Source organism: Euphorbia lathyris, chromosome 3, assembly GCF_963576675.1.
Source record: "Euphorbia lathyris chromosome 3, ddEupLath1.1, whole genome shotgun sequence".
Taxonomy (NCBI): domain Eukaryota; kingdom Viridiplantae; phylum Streptophyta; class Magnoliopsida; order Malpighiales; family Euphorbiaceae; genus Euphorbia; species Euphorbia lathyris.
Genome location: NC_088912.1, coordinates 32,186,890 through 32,206,785, shown reverse-complemented (window position 1 = coordinate 32,206,785; position 19,896 = coordinate 32,186,890).

Sequence of the window (19,896 nt, the reverse complement as noted above, 5' to 3'; positions counted from 1 at the left end):
TTCCCAAATATTTTAATTGAAAACTCATAGTTTTTCTTAGACAAAACAGAAGTTGGACAAACTGCTGTTAAGTTATATTAGCTTTGGATGATATGTTAATTTTTAGGTGATTTTAAATTTATAATTGATAATTTTGTACTAAATGGGTAAACGGGGATTCCCCGTATCTGCGGGGATCCCCGTGGGGCGGGGACGGGGACAGTTTTTGTCCCCATTTAGTTGGTGGGGACGGGGATGGGGAATCCCTGTTTAGGCGGGGATGGGGATGGGAAACCAAATCCCCACCCCGTTTACATCCCTAGCGTGAGGTAATCACGCCTCACCATAGTGTGAGGCGTGAGGCTATCACGTCCGCACCTATGGTGAGGCGTGATAGCCTCACGCCTCACCCTGTGGTGAGGAGTGAGGTAATCACGCCTCAGCCTGTGGTGAGGCATGATTACCTCACGCCCGCGTGCCGGGAGAGGAAAAAATCATCCATTCCCCACCCCAAAGCCTCAAAGGGTATTTTCGTCCTTTTACGGGGCTAGAGGTGGAAAATTGAGGCTGAATATAAGAACACCCATTACATATCAATTCGTTCTAAAAAAGGATTTCATGTTTTTATAATTTAATAATAGAATTTGAGATTAATATTTATAAATTCGGTGAACTTTTTTAATTTTTTATCCAGTTCGTACATAAGATAGTATGTTTTTCACATCCAACATATGTTTATGATTTGTTATTGATAAAATGACGCACGTGTGAAGTATAGATAACAAGATTCATGACCGAGAATACAGTTTGATGGATTATTTCTCAAATTGACCAAATTTATCAACGTTAGAGGTAAAATTGTTTCTAACCCAAAACGTTATGGGTATTTTTACACTTTAACCCAACTAATAACTAGTTTTTAGCCCGTGCGACGTACAGGTTTATCTTGACATATAAATACTAAAAAAAATTGTACTTTAATAATTAAAATTAAAGATATTATCTAAATTAAATTTTATTATTCCATTTTTACACTTTAAATAATCATTTTATAGATAATATAATTAAAATTAATATATTATATTATATTTTTTATCAGTAAAAAATAAGGAAGTGACACATCAGCTCCATCGTTACTATTTTATATTATATATAGATATATAGATATGCAGAGAATTAGAGAGATTTTATGAGAGAGTTTAGGGATTAATCTAAATTCTGTAGAACTCTTACATATAATACTAATATAATAATATTTTTATAGATAAATATAATAATATAATTAAAATTAATATATTATATTATGATTCGGGATACGAGTAAAAGGCCCAAGAAGGCCCAGGCAAGCAGAAGGGCCCAGGGCCCAAGCACCCTCTATAAATACACAACTCACATTGGAATCTAGGGGCGGGTAATCTTTTCAATCACTTGCACTTTACATTCAATAGTTTCTCTTGAGCGACTAACTATCTTGCTCGTCGGAGTATCCGCAGGGACCCTTCCCGGCGCAGGGACGAGCCATCGGTAATCCAGAATACCTCTCCGGAGACCGGGATCACTGTGTTTGCATACCTGATTATTTGGTGCGGTGAGCGTGGACTACAAGTGACTCAAGATCTTCAAACAAGATGCAAACCCCTAATGACTCGGCTCCAACGATGGTACCCGAAGCTGGAGCGACCAGCTCGACGACTCACGCTGGAGGCGTGATCCTGAGCCTTCCGATCTCCCCCAGAAACCTTGGCCCTCTGATGGAGGAGGTAGGCCCGAAAGAAGAAGAAGCCTTCAACGCCACTCAACTCCTCAGCGCAATCCAAGGTTTTCAAACTACGCAGGACGTGCACACGGCGGCTCAGATGAAGATCATTGACCAACAGAGAAGCCTGCAGGAGGAGAATGCCAAAATTTGGCAATACCTCAAAAAGGCGGCAGAGTTACAGAGAGAGGGGGCCCTCCCTGAGCAGGCCCCGGAAGCAGCAAGCATAGCGGGAAGAGAAGCCGGAGCCGGAACCACCAGAGAAGGCGAGGAGCGGCGAGCAGCGAGCGGGAGCTACAGCCACGGAAAGCGAGGAGTTGCTGGAACTGAAAATTCAACGTTTTCTCGACAAAAGGGCACTCGGGGTGTAATGGGAGGAAGCATCACCTCCAGCAAAACGCCACGGGTGCAAAGGATTATCGAAAAAAGGTTCCCGCGTGACTGGAAGGCTCCTCAACTGGCCCAATACTCAGGGACTGAGGATCCTAATGATCATATTGCGTCATTCATGAGCACCATAAATTTATACTCAAAGGACGAAGACATCATGTGCAAGGTCTTCCCCACCACTCTCTCATCAAGCGCGCAGGAATGGTATCGGGGACTTGCCCCGGAATCCATCAATTCTTTTGATCTCCTAAAGGACCTTTTTCTCTCCCGATTTGCCGCAGCGGCAAAGGTCAGGAAGATCAGTTCGGACCTCAACGGTCTCAAGCAGCGAACAACCGAGCCTCTACGCAATTTCCTTTCAAGGTTTCATCACATAGCCTCGCAAGTCAAAGGCCTCAACCTGGAGGTGGCCCATGACGCCTTAGCAAAGGGGACCACCTGCGAGCCTTTAAAGCAGAAGTGTTTTCGAAAGATGCCCAGATCTTTCGAAGAGCTGATGACCATGGCACAAACGTTTGTTCGGTACGATGACTGTGATCGACCCACCGGATACGAGGAGACAGAGAGGGATAAGGCCAAAGGCGACACACACAAGCAAGAGAGAAGCAGAGCGACCCTGGAATCGCGGGAGGAGGTCCGAGTCCGCAAGGAGGCTCCGATGCCCTATCCGGTTCGTGCTGAGCGCACAAACCCGGAACGAAGGGGGGACCGATCCCGGGGCAAGGAAGTGCATTACGCCACTCAGCATCAGCCTCGTCGGTTCACACAACAGGCTCCGGTCGGTGACAAGGGCAAAACCCGGGCAGAAAAGGAGTACTGCAAGTATCACAGATCCTCTAGACACTCCACGGATAACTGATATCAACTACAGAAAGAGGTCGAGCGAATAACGGCGCAGGGGGCACCACCAAGGGCGAGCAGGCAAAGAGAGCAGAGCCCGAAGCAAAGGGAGGCGGGGCGAGCAGAGGAGCCGAAGAGGCCAAGGTACCATGGAGAATTACACGTCATCAGGGAGGGAGCACCGGCACTTTTCGCACAGCCCGAGCGCTCCCGAAAGAGAAAAGCAATCGGGTAGACGCTAACAGTGCAGCCTCCACTCCGAACTAGCCACTCGGAGGCCCTTGTTGTCACCATTAGCATCACAGGTTTTAAAACTCATCGAGTGCTTGTCGACACCGGAAGTTCGGTGAACCTGCTCATCTGGGCGGCTCTCCGCGCCATGAAGAATACTCGGACCGCCCTCCGGGTCGGGACTTTCCCCCTGGTAGGCCTCTCAGAAATCGAAGTACCGGTAAAAGGAGTTATAACACTACCAACCATCTTGGCCGAAGGGGAAGAAGAAGTCGAGAATACCGCGGAATGGGTGGTGGTCGATATCCCCCTGGCTTACAATGCCATTATCGGAAGGCCTCTCCTGGCCGCCCTGAGGGCCACGGTAGATATCTCCGAGTTGTGTTTGACGTTGCCCTCCCCGCGTAGGAAGCTCACCGTCCAAGGTGACCGCATGCTGGCCAAAAAGCTGCAGTGGGAGGCAACTCAACCCCGCGCAGCGCTCTACTTAGAGGACGCACTAATGGACATGAGGGGTTACAATCCCGTGCCCATTGAACCAGTCGATGACTGTATCCTCGGGGATAACATGATAGTGAAAATGGGAATGAAGCTCACCTCCCTGCTGGCCGATGAAATCAAGGCTGTCCTAACGGAGCATTCGGATGTTTTCGCCTGGTGCACCGAGGACATCACGGGGGCCGCACCTGAGAGAGCAATGCACAAGTTGAATATCGACCCCTCCGTCGAACCAATGAAGCAGAAGATGAGAGTGCAGGCGAAAGACAAGCAGGCGACAGTAAAAGAAGAAATTGACAAACTCCTAGCTGTAAAATTTATCCGCGAGGTCAACTATCCGGACTGGCTTTCTAATGTTGTACTTATAAAGAAAGCCAGCGGAAAGTACCGTATGTGTGTAGATTCCACGAATGTCAATAAAGCCTGCCCCAAGGATTCTTATCCGCTGCCTAACATAGATCAACTCCTAGATCAGACGGCTGGTCGAAAGATCTTGTCACAGTTTGACGCCATCGCCGGTTTCCAGCAGATCCCTTTGGACCCTGCCGACGTTGAAAAGACCTCATTCATTACGCACGAGGGAACATATTGCTATAACGTCATGCCTTTCGGGTTAAAGAATGCAGGGGCCACGTACCAGTGTTTGGTAGACAAGATGTTCGCCCATCTCATCGGTAAGACGGTACAGATGTACATCGACGATATGGTGGTCCTAAGCACCGAAGAGGGCGACCATTCGCGAGATTTAGCAGAAGTATTCAAAATCTTCAGAGCCTATAACCTCAAGCTTAACCCGGAAAAATATTTCTTCGAAATTCGCAGTGGGAAGTTTCTGGGATGCGTAGTGTCGGAAAAAGGCATCGAACCTAACCCCGTGAAAATTAAAGCCATTTTAGCAATGGAGCCACCGCGCGACCTGCAAGGGGTGCAAAGGCTCAATGGAAGAATCATCGCTCTAGGACGTTTCATCTCCTGCTCGGCTCAGCGATGTCTCCCGTTCTATAAAGCAATCAAGAAAGAGCACCCCTTTAAGTGGTCGACTGACTGCCAGGCCGCGTTCAACGCCATAAAAACTTTCCTTGCAACTCCCCCTCTGCTCTCAGTGCCGAAGCTAGAACGGGACATTCACTTATATTTCACCATCACGGATGAAACAATAGGGGTCGGTCTAACTCAGGAGGAGGGGATAGAGCTTTTTCTGATTTATTTCCTGAGCAGAGTGCTGAAGGGAGCCGAAATCCGATACTCCGAGGTGGAAAAGGCCCTTTTCGCCATCACACAAGCTTCAGAACGTCTGAGACCATATTTCCAAGCGCACACGATCATCGTCAGGATGAACTATCCGCTAAAAAAGCCGTCCAAAGGCCAGAAGTTTCCGGGCGTATCACCAATTGGTCTGTTCGTCTCTCCCAGTTAGACGTCCGTTTTGAGCCCAGAACGACGATCAAGGCTCAGACTTTATCCGATTTCATTGTCGAGTTTACCGACCGTGCTACCACCGAACTTACGGCAACACCAGCTCGCCCAGGCGATGTCTGGACGATGAGCATCGACGGGTCTTGCGCTCCTGGACGGGCAGGCGCCGGTGTAGCCATTCAAGGACCCAACAATCTCCGCTTACGTTACGCCGTCCGATTGAATTTTCCGACCACCAATAATCAGGCCGAATATGAGGCCTTGATCGCCGTCCTCCGACTATCAAAAACAATAGTCACTGGCCGGTTGATAATATGCTCGGACTTGAAGCTGGTCGTTAGCCATGTCAGCGGAGCTTATCAAGCAAAGGACCCCACGATGTGTCAATACCTGACCCTCGCCACGTCCGTACTCAATGATCTCAAAAATAGAGGCATAACACTGGATCTGGTGTTGGTCTCGCGAGAAGAGAACGAGGAGGCAGACGCTAACGCTGCTCTTACGGCAGGCGAACAGTCTAGTGACCCGCTCACCTTGATTGAGGTTACGAGCGCCCCAGCTTTTCGCACTGAGAATTCCCTGCAGATCGACTCAGCTGACGCCGCGGCAGGAGAATGGAGAAGCCCGATTATCGGGTACCTTCGGGATGGGACGCTTCCAGCAGATCGGACAGCGGCATCCCTAGTTGTCCGGCGTTCTTGGCATTATGCATTACAAGATGGCTTACTTTACCGCAAATCAGCCACGCATCCCTGGTTGCGTTGTATATCTGAGGAAGAGGGAGATCACTGTCTGAAGGAAATTCATCAAGGAGTATGCAGCTCGCATCAGGGAGCCCGAACAATTGCGAAAAAGGCCCGGCTCCAGGGGTTCTATGGCAGACCATGGATTCCGATGCAACGCGCTTGGTCCGCAGTTGTCAGGCGTGTCAACTACACGCCAATACCCATCACGCCCCGGCGGCCCCATTCAAGGGTATCATAACACCATGGCCATTCGCAGCATGGGGTGTTGACCTGCTCGGCCCTTTCCCAATGGCTTTAGCACAGAAGCATTTCGTGGTTGTAGCAGTCGATCATTTTACCAAATGGATCGAAGCTGAAGCCCTCGCCAAGATAACCGCTGACAACGTCATCAGTTTTCTCAAGCAAGCTATTATTTACCGTTTCGGGGTCCCCCAATCCTTCATCACCGACAATGGGAAGCAATTCGACTGTAGCCAGTTTCACGATTTTTGCGCGGACTAGGGTATCAAAGGCCGATACACATCGGTAGCTCACCCTTAGAGCAACGGCCTCACGGAAGTAAGAAACTGAACGCTCCTTCGAGGGATCAAAGCACGGTTAACCGATCAAGACAGGGCATGGCCCGATCACATTGCGGCAATCTTATGGTCATACCGCACAACCCCGCACACAGGAACAGGCCGTACCCCCTTTTTTCTCGCCTACGGGTCAGAAGCAATGGCACCATCTGAAGTCATTCTTCGCTCCCCCCGACAGACCAATTTTGAAGAAATCGACAACAGTGCAAAACTCAAGGAAGCCGGCGACCGACTCCAAGAAGAGCGCCTTAATGCTCTGTTGCACATCACGGCCCATAAGCAGAATATCGCGCGCTATCACGATAGAAGGGTTCGCCCCTGCACTTTTCAGGTCGGGGACCTTGTGCTCAGAGACGCCGTAGCTGCGCAGTCCCCGTTAGCTCAAGGAAAGCTCGGCCAATCATGGGAGGGTCCGTACAAAATCGACACTGTTCTACACAACGGAGCTTATAAAATTGCCCATCTGGAGGGGGTGGCTTTCGATAATAGCTGGAATGTCCAAACATTAAAAAGATATTATCAATAATATACGCAAATTATGTTTCGCAATATCTTAGGTACATCGTCTAACTGTCATTTAGTTAACGATTTCGGGCAAACAGAACTCTATCGCGTTCTCCACCAATTAAGCATTCTAATGCTCAACGATCAGGCTTTTCGATCATATTGAATGCCCCCTACATCGTCTAACTGTCATTTAGTTAACGATTTCGGGCAAACAGAACTCTATCGCGTTCTCCGCCAATTAAGCATTCTAATGCTCAACGATCAGGCTCTTCGATCATATCGAACGCCTCCTATATCGTCTAACTGTCATTTAGTTAACAATTTCGGGCGAACAGAACTCTATCGCGTTCTCCGCCAAATAAGCATTCTAATGCTCAACGATCAGGCAATTCGATCATATCGAACGCCTCCTACATCGTCTAACTGTCATTTAGTTAACGATTTCGGACACCGCACGGCGCCACCTCGACCTCGCACATCGACCGCCGCCACCTCTCGCCGCCTACACTTTGTTTGTAGGGTAGGTATATAACAAAACTTTCCCAAATATTTTAATTGAAAACTCATAGTTTTTCTTAGACAAAACAGAAGTTGGACAAACTGCTGTTAATTTATATTAGCTTTGGATGATATGTTAATTTTTAGGTGATTTTAAATTTATAATTGATAATTTTGTACTAAATGGGTAAACGGGGATTCCCCGTATCCGCGGGGATCCCCGTGGGGCGGGGACGGGGACAGTTTTTGTCCCCATTTAGTTGGCGGGGACGGGGATGGGGAATCCCTGTTTAGGCGGGGATGGGGATGGGAAACCAAATCCCCGTCTCGTCCCGCCCCGTTTACATCCCTAGCGTGAGGTAATCACGCCTCACCATAGTGTGAGGCGTGAGGCTATCACGTCCGCACCTATGGTGAGGCGTGATAGCCTCACGCCTCACCCTGTGGTGAGGAGTGAGGTAATCACGCCTCAGCCTGTGGTGAGGCATGATTACCTCACGCCCACGTGCCGGGAGAGGAAAAAATCATCCATTCCCCACCCCAAAGCCTCAAAGGGTATTTTCGTCCTTTTACGGGGCTAGAGGTGGAAAATTGAGGCTGAATATAACAACATCCATTACATATCAATTCGTTCTAAAAAAGGATTTCATGTTTTTATAATTTAATAATAGAATTTGAGATTAATATTTATAAATTCGGTGAACTTTTTTAATTTTTTATCCAGTTCGTACAGAAGATAGTATGTTTTTCACATCCAACATATGTTTATGATTTGTTATTGATAAAATGACGCACGTGTAAAGTATAGATAACAAGATTCATGACCGAGAATACAGTTTGATGGATTATTTCTCAAATTGACCAAATTTATCAACGTTAGATGTAAAATTGTTTCTAACCCAAAACGTTATGGGTATTTTTACACTTTAACCCAACTAATAACTAGTTTTTAGCCCGTACGACGTACAGGTTTATCTTGACATATAAATACTAAAAAAATTTGTACTTTAATAATTAAAATTAAAGATATTATCTAAATTAAATTTTATTATTCCATTTTTACACTTTAAATAATCATTTTATAGATAATATAATTAAAATTAATATATTATATATTATATTTTTTATTAGTAAAAAATAAGGAAGTGACACATCAGCTCCATCGTTACTATTTTATATTATATATAGATATATAGATATGCAGAAAATTAGAGAGATTTTATGAGAGAGTTTAGGGATTAATCTAAATTCTGTAGAACTCTTACATATAATACTAATATAATAATATTTTTATAGATAAATATAATAATATAATTAAAATTAATATATTATATTATGATTTGGGATACGAGTAAAAGGCCCAAGAAGGCCCAAGCAAGCAGAAGGGCCCAGGGCCTAAGCACCCTCTATAAATACACAACTCACATTGGAAGCTAGGGGCGGGTAATCTTTTCAATCACTTGCACTTTACATTCAATAGATTCTCTTGAGCGACTAACTATCTTGCTCGTCGGAGTATCTGCAGGGACCCTTCCCGGCGCAGGGACGAGCCATCGGTAATCCAGAATACCTCTCCGGAGACCGGGATCACTGTGTTTGCATACCTGATTATTTGGTGATGTGAGTGTGGACTACAAGTGACTCCGGATCTTCAAACAAGATGCAAACCCCTAATGACTCGGCTCCAACGATAGTACCCGAAGCTAGAGCGACCAGCTCGACGACTCATGCCGGAGGCGTGATCCTGAGCCTTCCGATCTCCCCCAGAAACCTTGGCCCTCTGATGGAGGAGGTAGGCCCGGAAGAAGAAGAAGCCTTCAACGCCACTCAACTCCTCAGCGCAATCCAAGGTTTTCAAACTACGCAGGCCGTGCACACGGCGGCTCAGATGAAGATCATTGACCAACAGAGAAGCCTGCAGGAGGAGAATGCCAAAATTTGGCAATACCTCAAAGAGGCGGTAGAGTTACAGAGAGAGGGGGCCCTCCCTGAGCAGGCCCCGGAAGCAGCAATCATAGCGGGAAGAGAAGCCGGAGCCGGAGTCACCAGAGAAGGCGAGGAGCGGTGAGCGGGAGCTACAGCCACAGAAAGCGAGGAGTTGCTGGAACTGAAAATTCAACGTTTTCTCGACAAAAGGGCACTCGGGGGTGTAATGGGAGGAAGCATCACCTCCAGCAAAACGCCACTGGTGCAAAGGATTATCGAAAAAAGGTTCTCTCGTGACTGGAAGGCTCCTCGACTGGCCCAATACTCAGGGACCGAGGATCCTAATGATCATGTGGCGTCATTCATGAGCACCATAAATTTATACTCAAAGGACGAAGACATCATGTGCAAGGTCTTCCCCACCACTCTCTCATCAAGCGCGCAGGAATGGTATCGGGGACTTGCCCCGGAATCCATCAATTCTTTTGATCTCCTAAAGGACCTTTTTCTCTCCCGATTTGCCGCAGCGGCAAAGGTCGGGAAGATCAGTTCGGACCTCAACGGTCTCAAGCAGCGAACAACCGAGCCTCTACGCAATTTCCTTTCAAGGTTTCATCACATGGCCTCGCAAGTCAAAGGCCTCAACCTGGAGGTGGCCCATGACGCCTTAGCAAAGGGGACCACGTGCGAGCCTTTAAAGCAGAAGTGTTTCCAAAAGATGCCCAGATCTTTCGAAGAGCTGATGACCATGGCACAAACGTTTGTCCGGTACGATGACTGTGACCGACCCGCCGGATACGAGGAGACAGAGAGGGATAAGGCCAAAGGCGACACACACAAGCAAGAGAGAAGCAGAGCGACCCTGGAATCGCGGGAGGAGGTCCGAGTCCGCAAGGAGGCTCCGATGCCCTATCCGGCTCGTGCTGAGCGCACAAACCCGGAGCGAAGGGGGGACCGATCCCGGGGCAAGGAAGTGCATTACGCCACTCAGCATCAGCCTCGTCGGTTCACACAACAGGCTCCGGTCGGTGACAAGGGCAAAACCCGGGCAGAAAAGGAGTACTGCAAGTATCACAGATCCTCTAGACACTCCACGGATAACTGCTATCAACTACAGAAAGAGGTCGAGTGAATAACGGAGCAGGGGGCACCACCAAGGGCGAGCAGGCAAAGAGAGCAGAGCCCGAAGCAAAGGGAGGCGGGGCGAGCAGAGGAGCCGAAGAGGCCAAGGTACCATGGAGAAATACACGTCATCAGGGAGGGAGCACCGGCACTTTTCGCACAGCCCGAGCGCTCCCGAAAGAGAAAGGCAATCGGGCAGACGCTAACAGTGCAGCCTCCACTCCGAATTAGCCACTCGGAGGCCCTTATTGTCACCATTAGCATCGCAGGTTTTAAAACTCACCGAGTGCTTGTCGACACCGGAAGTTCGGTGAACCTGCTCACCTGGGCAGCTCTCCGCGCCATAAAGAATACTCGGACCGCCCTCCGGGCCGGACTTCCCCCCTGGTAGGCCTCTCAGAAGGAGTTATAACACTACCAACCATCTTGGCCGAAGGAGAAGAAGAAGTCGAGAATACCGCGGAATGGGTGGTGGTCGATATCCCCATGGCTTACAATGCCATTATCGGAAGGCCTCTCCTGGCCGCCCTGAGGGCCACGGTAGATATCTTCGAGTTGTGCTTGACGTTGCCCTCCCCGCGTAGGAAGCTCACCGTCCAAGGTGACCGCATACTGGCCAAAAAGCTGCAGTGGGAGGCAACTCAACCCCACACAGCGCTCTACTTAGAGGACGCACTAATGGACATGAGGGGTTACAATCCCGTGCCCATTGAACCAGTCGACGACTGTATCCTCGGGGATAACATGATAGTGAAAATGGGAACGAAGCTCATCTCCCCGCTGGCCGATGAAATCAAGGCTGTCCTAACGGAGCATTCGGATGCTTTCGCCTGGTGCACCGAGGACATCACGGGGGTCGCACCTGAGAGAGCAATGCACAAGTTGAATATCGACCCCTCCGTCGAACCAATGAAGCAGAAGATGAGAGTGCAGGCGAAAGACAAGCAGGCGGTAGTAAAAGAAGAAATTGACAAACTCCTAGCTGTAAAATTTATCCGCGAGGTCAACTATCCGGACTGGCTTTCTAATGTTGTACTTGTAAAGAAAGCCAGCGGAAAGTACCGTATGTGTGTAGATTCCATGAATGTCAATAAAGCCTGCCCCAAGGATTCTTATCCGCTGCCTAACATAGATCAACTCCTAGATCAGACGACTGGTCGAAAGATCTTATCGCAGTTTGACGCCATCGCCGGTTTGCAGCAGATCCCTTTGGACCCTGCCGACGCTGAAAAGACCTCATTCATTACGCACGAGGGAACATATTGCTATAACGTCATGCCTTTCGGGTTAAAGAATGCAGGGGCCACGTACCAGCGTTTAGTAGATAAGATGTTCGCCCATCTCATCGGTAAGACGGTACAGGTGTACATCGACGATATGGTGGTCCTAAGCACCGAAGAGGGCGACCATTCGCAAGATTTAGCAGAAGTATTCAAAATCTTCAGAGCCTATAACCTCAAGCTTAACCCGGAAAAATGTTTCTTCGGAATTCGCAGTGGGAAGTTTCTGGGATGCGTAGTGTCGGAAAAAGGCATCAAACCTAACCCCGCGAAAATCGAAGCCATTTTAGCAATGGAGCCACCGCGCGACCTGCAAGGGGTGCAAAGGCTCAATGGAAGAATCATCGCTCTAGGACGTTTCATCTCCTGCTCGGCTCAGCGATGTCTCATGTTCTATAAAGCAATCAAGAAAGAGCACCCCTTTAAGTGGTCGACTGACTGCCGCGTTCAACGCCATAAAAACTTTCCTCGCAACTCCCCCTCTACTCTCAGTGCCGAAGCCAGAACGGGACATTCACTTATATTTCACCATCACGGATGAAACAATAGGGGTCGTTCTAACTCAATAGGAGGGGACAGAGCTTTTTCCGATTTATTTCCTGAGCAGAGTGCTGAAGGGAGCCGAAATCCGATACTCCGAGGTGGAAAAGGCCATTTTTGCCATCACACAGGCTTCAGAACGTCTGAGACCATATTTCCAAGCGCACACGATCATCGTCAGGACGAACTATCCGCTAAAAAAGGTCGTCCAAAGGCCAGAAGTTTAAGGGCGTATCACCAATTGGTCTGTTCGTCTCTCCCAGTTCGACGTCCGTTTTGAGCCCAGAACGACGATCAAGGCTCAGACTTTATCTGATTTCATTATCGAGTTTACCGGCCGTGCTACCACCGAACTTACGGCAACACCAGCTCGCCCAGGCGATGTCTGGATGATGAGCATCGACGGGTCTTGCGCTCCTGGACGGGCAGGCACCGGTGTAGCCATTCAAGGACCCAACAATCTCCGCTTACGTTACGCCGTCCGATTGAATTTCCCGACCACCAATAATCAGGCCGAATATGAGGACTTGATCTCCGCCCTCTGACTATCAAAAACAATAGTCACTGGCCGGTTGACAATATGCTCGGACTCGAAGCTGGTCGTTAGCCATGTCAGTGGAGCTTATCAAGCAAAGGACCCCACGATGTGTCAATACATGACCCTCGCCACGTCCCTACTCAATGATCTCAAAAACAGAGGCATAACACTGGATCTGGTATTGGTCCCGCGAGAAGAGAACGAGGAGGCAGACGCTATCGCTGCTCTTGTGGCAGGCGAACAGTCTAGTGACCCGCTCACCTTGATTGAGGTTACGAGCACCCCAGCTTTTCGCACTGAGAATTCCCTGCAGATCGACTCAGCTGACGCCGCGGCAGGAGGATGGAGAAGCCCGATTATCGGGTACCTTCGGGATGGGACGCTTCCAGCAGATCGGACAGCGGCATCCCTAGTTGTCCGGCATTCTTGGCGTTATGCATTACAAGATGGCTTACTTTACCGCAAATCAGCCACGCATCCCTGGTTGCGTTGTATATCTGAGGAAGAGGGAGATCATTGTCTGAAGGAAATTCATCAAGGAGTATGCAGCTCGCATCAGAGAGCCCGAACAATTGCGAAAAAGGCCCGGCTCCAGGGGTTCTACTGGCAGACCATGGATTCCGACGCAACGCGCTTGGTCCGCAGTTTTCAGGCGTGTCAACTACACGCCAATACCCATCACGCCCCGGCGACCCCATTCAAGGGTATCATAACACCATGGCCATTCGCAGCATGGGGTGTTGACCTGCTCGGCCCTTTCCCAATGGCTTTAGCACAGAAGCGTTTCGTGGTTGTGGCAGTCGATCATTTTACCAAATGGATCGAAGCTGAAGCCCTCGCCAAGATAACCGCTGACAACGTCATCAGTTTTCTCAAGCGAGCTATTATTTACCGTTTCGGGGTCCCCCACTCCTTCATCACCGATAATGGGAAGCAATTCGACTGTAGCCAGTTTCGCGATTTTTACGCGGACTGGGGTATCAAAGGCCGATACACATCGGTAGCTCACCCTCAGAGCAACGGCCTCACGGAAGTAAGCAACCGAACGCTCCTTCGAGGGATCAAAGCACGGTTAACCGATCAAGGCAGGGCATGGCCCGATCACATTGCGGCAATCTTATGGTCATACCGCATAACCCCGCACACAGAAACAGGCCGTACCCCCTTTTTTTCTCGCCTACGGGTCAGAAGCAATGGCACCATCTGAAGTCATTCTTCGCTCCCCCCGACAGACCAATTTTGAAGAAATCGACAACAGTGCAAAACTCAAGGAAGCCGGCGACCGACTCGAAGAAGAGCGCTTTAATGCTCTGTTGCACATCACGGCCCATAAGCAGAATATCGCGCGCTATCACAATAGAAGGGTTCGCCCCCGCACTTTTCAGGTCGGGGACCTTGTGCTCAGATACATCGCAGCTGCGCAGTCCCCGTTAGCTCAAGGAAAGCTCGGGCAATCATGGGAGGGTCCGTACAAAATCGACACTGTTCTCCACAACGGAGCTTATAAAATTGCCCCTCTGGAGGGGGTGGCTTTCGACAATAGCTGGAATGTCCAAACATTAAAAAGATATTATCAATAATATACGCAAATTATGTTTCGCAATATTTTGGGTACATCGTCTAACTGTCATTTAGTTAACGATTTCGGGCAAACAGAACTCTATCGCGTTCTCCGCCAATTAAGCATTCTAATGCTCAACGATCAGGCTCTTCGATCATATCGAACGCCTCCTACATCGTCTAACTGTCATTTAGTTAACGATTTCGGGCAAACAGAACTCTATCGCGTTCTCCGCCAATTAAGCATTCTAATGCTCAACGATCAGGCTCTTCGATCATATCGAACGCCTCCTTCATCGTCTAACTGTCATTTAGTTAACGATTTCGGGCGAACAGAACTCTATCGCGTTCTCCGCCAAATAAGCATTCTAATGCTCAACGATCAGGCTCTTCGATCATATCGAACGCCTCCTACATCGTCTAACTGTCATTTAGTTAACGATTTCGGACGAACAGAACTCTATCGCGTTCTCTGCCAATTAAGCATTCTAATGCTCAACGATCAGGCTCTTCGATCATATCGAACGCCTTCTACATCGTCTAACTGTCATTTAGTTAACGATTTCAGGCGAACAGGACTCTATCGCGTTCTCCGCCAATTAAGCATTCTAATGCTCAACGATCAGGCTCTTCGATCATATCGAACGCCTCCTACATCGTCTAGCTATCATTTAGTCAATAAATTCGGGCGAACAGAACCTTATCGTGTTCTCCGCCAACCAAGCGTTTAAGCGCAGGCCTTTACGGCTTTTCGATGATATCGAACGACTTAATACAAACAAGTTGGAATGCGCCTAGTCCAAGCTTCGGCATAAAATAGAACTCTCAAATTTCAAGTCATCACACAACACATTGAAATAAAAGGGCAAATTACAACGACAACAACGATCCTACACCACAAACCTTGGGCACTACTACATAGAGCCATTATAGGAGCTAATAGGGCTACACCAAGTCGGATAAACACAAGTATTCAGATAGGTTTAGGATGATCAGGGTCCGGGATTTCCTCCTCGTCCATCAAATCTTGATGCATCGCTCTCCAGTCCACGCATTCATCGGTGTTATGACCATTTTGCCTATGATACAAATAGGCTTTGCCCACGTGGGTCACGCGATGGTTAGGATTAGCAGGAACAGGACCCAGGCTACCCTGCCGCGCAAACTCCAGGAAAACCACGCTTCGCGGTTTGATGGGATCAATGAACGTCGGTCCATATTGTCACGTCCGTGACTAAATTTCTAGAATTTATATTTTGATATTAGTATATATGATAATTATTAGGTGTATGATTTTTATTTTATGTGCAAATTAAAAGTTATGATAAATTTTAAAAGATTATAGAAAGATGGATGATCAAATGTGATAATTGTCGTATTTGGATATATATTGAATCGGAGTCAGTGATCATCATCATCCTTATTTTCTTTTTCTTTCTTTTTCCGCCCCTTCATCTTTCTTCGCCGTTCAGGAATCGTTTCTCCACCGTTTCTTTGATTTACGGAGATTCGACCGTCCGAATTATTCGAAATTGGAACCATAGCATCCTTATACATAGATCTAAGTCCTGGCCGAAGAGTTTGTGAGTTTCGGCAGTGTTTAGAGGGAAATCGCTTAGACAGAGTTTAGAGGCGAATTGAACGGGTTTGTGGTTTTCAATTAATAGCCAAGGTAAGTACCTATCAACTATATTTTGAATTTTATGTATACAGATATATATATAATCAAAGAAGTTTCAGAAATTGATATTTTAGGGTTATGCAGAAATTTTATAAAATTAGAGTTTTTCCTGATTTTGCTTTTTATTGTGAAATTATGGTTCAAATGAAGCTATTCACTATGCTTCTATGTGAATTTCGGATTTTACTTGATTATGTTGAGTTAAGGCTTAATTTGGTTGATTTACATATATACATATATGTTTTGGGTTTCAATATAAATCTATATTGAACAAAATGAATTTGATGATTTCTTACGAATTGTGTTTGGATTGAGAAATCTGTTGCGGTTATTATTGTTATTATTTTGGATTGAAGTCCAAATATGATTTTTATCATACAAAAGGGCTAATTGAAGCCAAATGATTTTTGGTTATGAAATAGTTTGGAATTTGATTGTGAAAGGATATTTGAGCAAGTTATGGTTTTATGATTTTATGATTTTATGATTTTATATCCATCGAGAGCTATCCGGATCGGTGGTTCCATATTTGAAGACCATGTTCAGTGAGGGACATGGCCTGTGTACACAGTTTGAAAGACCTATTGGGTATGGCAAAGAAGTGTGAGGTAAGACCATATGAGATAGGCAATGTTAAGAGACGTCTCGACTATATATGTGGTTATGGATTAATACTTAAGGGGAGAAACTCGAGGATGGATACAATGTTTTAAGTTCATTTGGATTATGTTTTCCGTTATGATTGATTTTGATATAAGGTTTTACGTTTTATTGATTACGATTTGGGTTTGATAAAACGCTTATTTGATTATACTATTTAATAAGGTTTTTAACTCAAGAGTCGATACAAGATTATATATAAATGTTTTTTGGTTTACTACTTTGACTATATTATGAACTTTGGTTTTGAGTATATTTAATAATGTTTTGATTAAATCCTTTTCTAAAGGTATATATGTAGCTATGTTAAGTAAAGTTGGTTTTTATAGCGGATAATTTCTTACTGAGATTTTTGTCTCACGTTTTTAAATGTTTTACTATTTTTAGGTGATAAAGTACAAGATATAGAGAAGGTTACCGACCGATTAGGCGAGGTTGGAGACTCATAAGTGTTGATTGTGATCTTTCTATTTCACGCCCAATGCCGATTGAGGTCATTTAGGGTCGGGTGTGACACATATGGACGCGTTGGTGAAGCATGACGCCCTACCCGACGGTACTCCACCTCATGGGGCAAGTTCAACACCCTTTCCATTTCGTCGGCTAGAAGCCTCTTGATCCAGGAAGGGTGCGGGTTGAGCACCGGAGCGACGGTCTCATCAGGGAGGAGATAGCTGATGCCCTCATGAGACCAAATTTTATTTTCTGTGGTAGAAACTGCGCTTACCACAACATCACAGGAATCGGTGACAGATCCGGTATAAGGAACGGAATTCTCACTCTCCACTTTTCTCCTTTGCGATATACAGTCCCGGTTCATCCAAACAGGGGACGAGTACCTCACCTTCCTCTCCGCATCATTCTCCTCAGACGGAGGGCAGTAAACATAGGGATGCGGCATCACCGATATTAACTTCTGAACCTCCAACACTCGGGCCGGATCGACGACGTCCCGAAGCGACATTCTCCCAAAGAAATTATCTCAAGAAGGAAGCAAAGTGGTAAAAACAAAACAAGTTGCAAGTCCATACCGAAAAATCCGACTCCTATTTATGGAACATCGAGGAAAAGACATGAAAGACACCACAATGCACCACAATCACATCAACAGGCAAAACATAATTAGGTGCAATACAATATCATAAAAAAGATTCAAATTGTACGAATCATCATTACATCTTGGAAAAGAAAAATCAAGGTACAGACTGCCTATTACTTCTTAAAACGACTACAAAATTCAACAGCTTTTCGCCTGGGCAGCCTTATCATAGATGTTCGGAGCAAAAATCACCTCCGGGGGAACGTTGTAACCTGCAGTATGAGCTGCGGTAATCAGCATCATACGGTCTAGTTTTACGAGTTTCTCCTCGCGCTGACCAGCCAGAGCGCGAAGGTCAGTAGCTTCTTTGTGTGCAGTTTCCAGTTGTCGCTTAAGAGAGTCGTTCTCCTCGGCCAGCTCGGCCGCCCGTCCCGTCCTGTCCTTCAAAATCTCCACTACTCGGCGAGTCCACCCGACTGCCATCCTGAGCAACACCCGGTACGCACAAATCTCCTCGACATCTTGCTTCAAACACTGGGAAAGCTCCACTCGACCAGCCGTCTCTACTTTCAGCTTCTCCGACAAAACGGTAATCTCAGCCTCGCGACGATCTAAAAGCTCTCGCGCAGCCGCCAATTTCTTATTCGCTTCCTCCAGATCGCCAATAGATCTTCGCAAACCCTCTTCCATATCACGAAAAGCTTTTTCATCATTAACGCACATGTCGAAAACTCGGGTTGCGTTCTGGATAGACTGCATAACGAGAACAAAAGTTAGAAGATAAAAAGTCTGCAAAAGATGACACAAGGCTGAAGAATGCGAATAGGAGAACTCACCATACCAAGGGCCGATAAGGTCTCCAGGCCCAAATTCATTTTCGAAGCCCCTTCCATCCGCTGATGCTCGCCGGGAACCCGGGCCACACGGGCCATCGTGCGAGCCAGATCGGAAGTCATCATATCAGAATGCACCGACAAATTCATCACATAATCCCTGAACTTGGAAATTTTCATTTCCATCCTCTTGACCATTTCCGGATGATCCCCTACCCGATCCGGAACATCAGCGGACAGCTCGTTCCCGCCATCAGAACAGGGTTTCCTGACACCCTCGCTGGCCCCGGTAACCCCTTCCTCAGAAGACTTCTCCCCAGCCACATATTCATCAACAGCCTTCCCCGTATCCCTCTTTCTCTTTCGAGCAAGCACCCCACGGGTCAGACTGCCAACTGTCTCTTCGTCAAGACCGATCATCTCCACACTTCCCTCAGGTTCTTGGGCAACTGGTTCAACCACAGGTTTCCCTTGCGGGACATCAACTACCCCGTCAGCATCTTCCCGCGCATCGAGAACCCCTCCCATGCTTTGCACCACCTGGTTCGCATCCTCGAGCGAGGAATATGAAACCAGTGAACCCGAAGCCCCTCCGAATGCCTCATCAGCGGTTTCCAAACCAACACTAAATTCGTTAGGGTCAAAATCCATACTGACACGAGGATCTCCTGGACCTGCACGCACAAAAAGGGGAAAAGCATCAGATTTTTGAATAACGAACAACACATTTTATACGGCATAATTCACAAAGAATGCGATCCCAGCCCCTCACCTACAACGGCAACATTTACGGAGATCGCCTCCAATTCCGCCAACTCCCCAGCTTGGAGCTTATAGCCCCGTTTCCATTTCTCAAAATCCGTGGACGACCATCCTCTGATATCGGCCATCCGCCATTTATTCCAAATGTAGTAACCGGCGGCAAGAAAGTGACGAACCAGCTCATCTACATCCTGCTTGTGGTCTTTGTCCGTCGGTAGACCTTTCAAATGCGTCACCAAGTTCTCCTCGATTGGGAGTTTCGGTCGGATCTTCAACCACCGACTGGAGTCCATAGGGTCATTATTCCACACAACTCGAAAGGGAAAATCGCAATCAAGCTTCCTCACCAAAAAGAAATGGTGGCGGTATTCAGACAGTTTATCCTTCAACCCACCCATCACTCTGAATTTCTGATGAGAGAAAGTGACATGTTGAGATCGTTGCCCTTTGCTCGGTTTAAAAAACTCACGAAAGACTAGACCTGTTGCCCGATACCCGGCAGAACGACACAGCGAA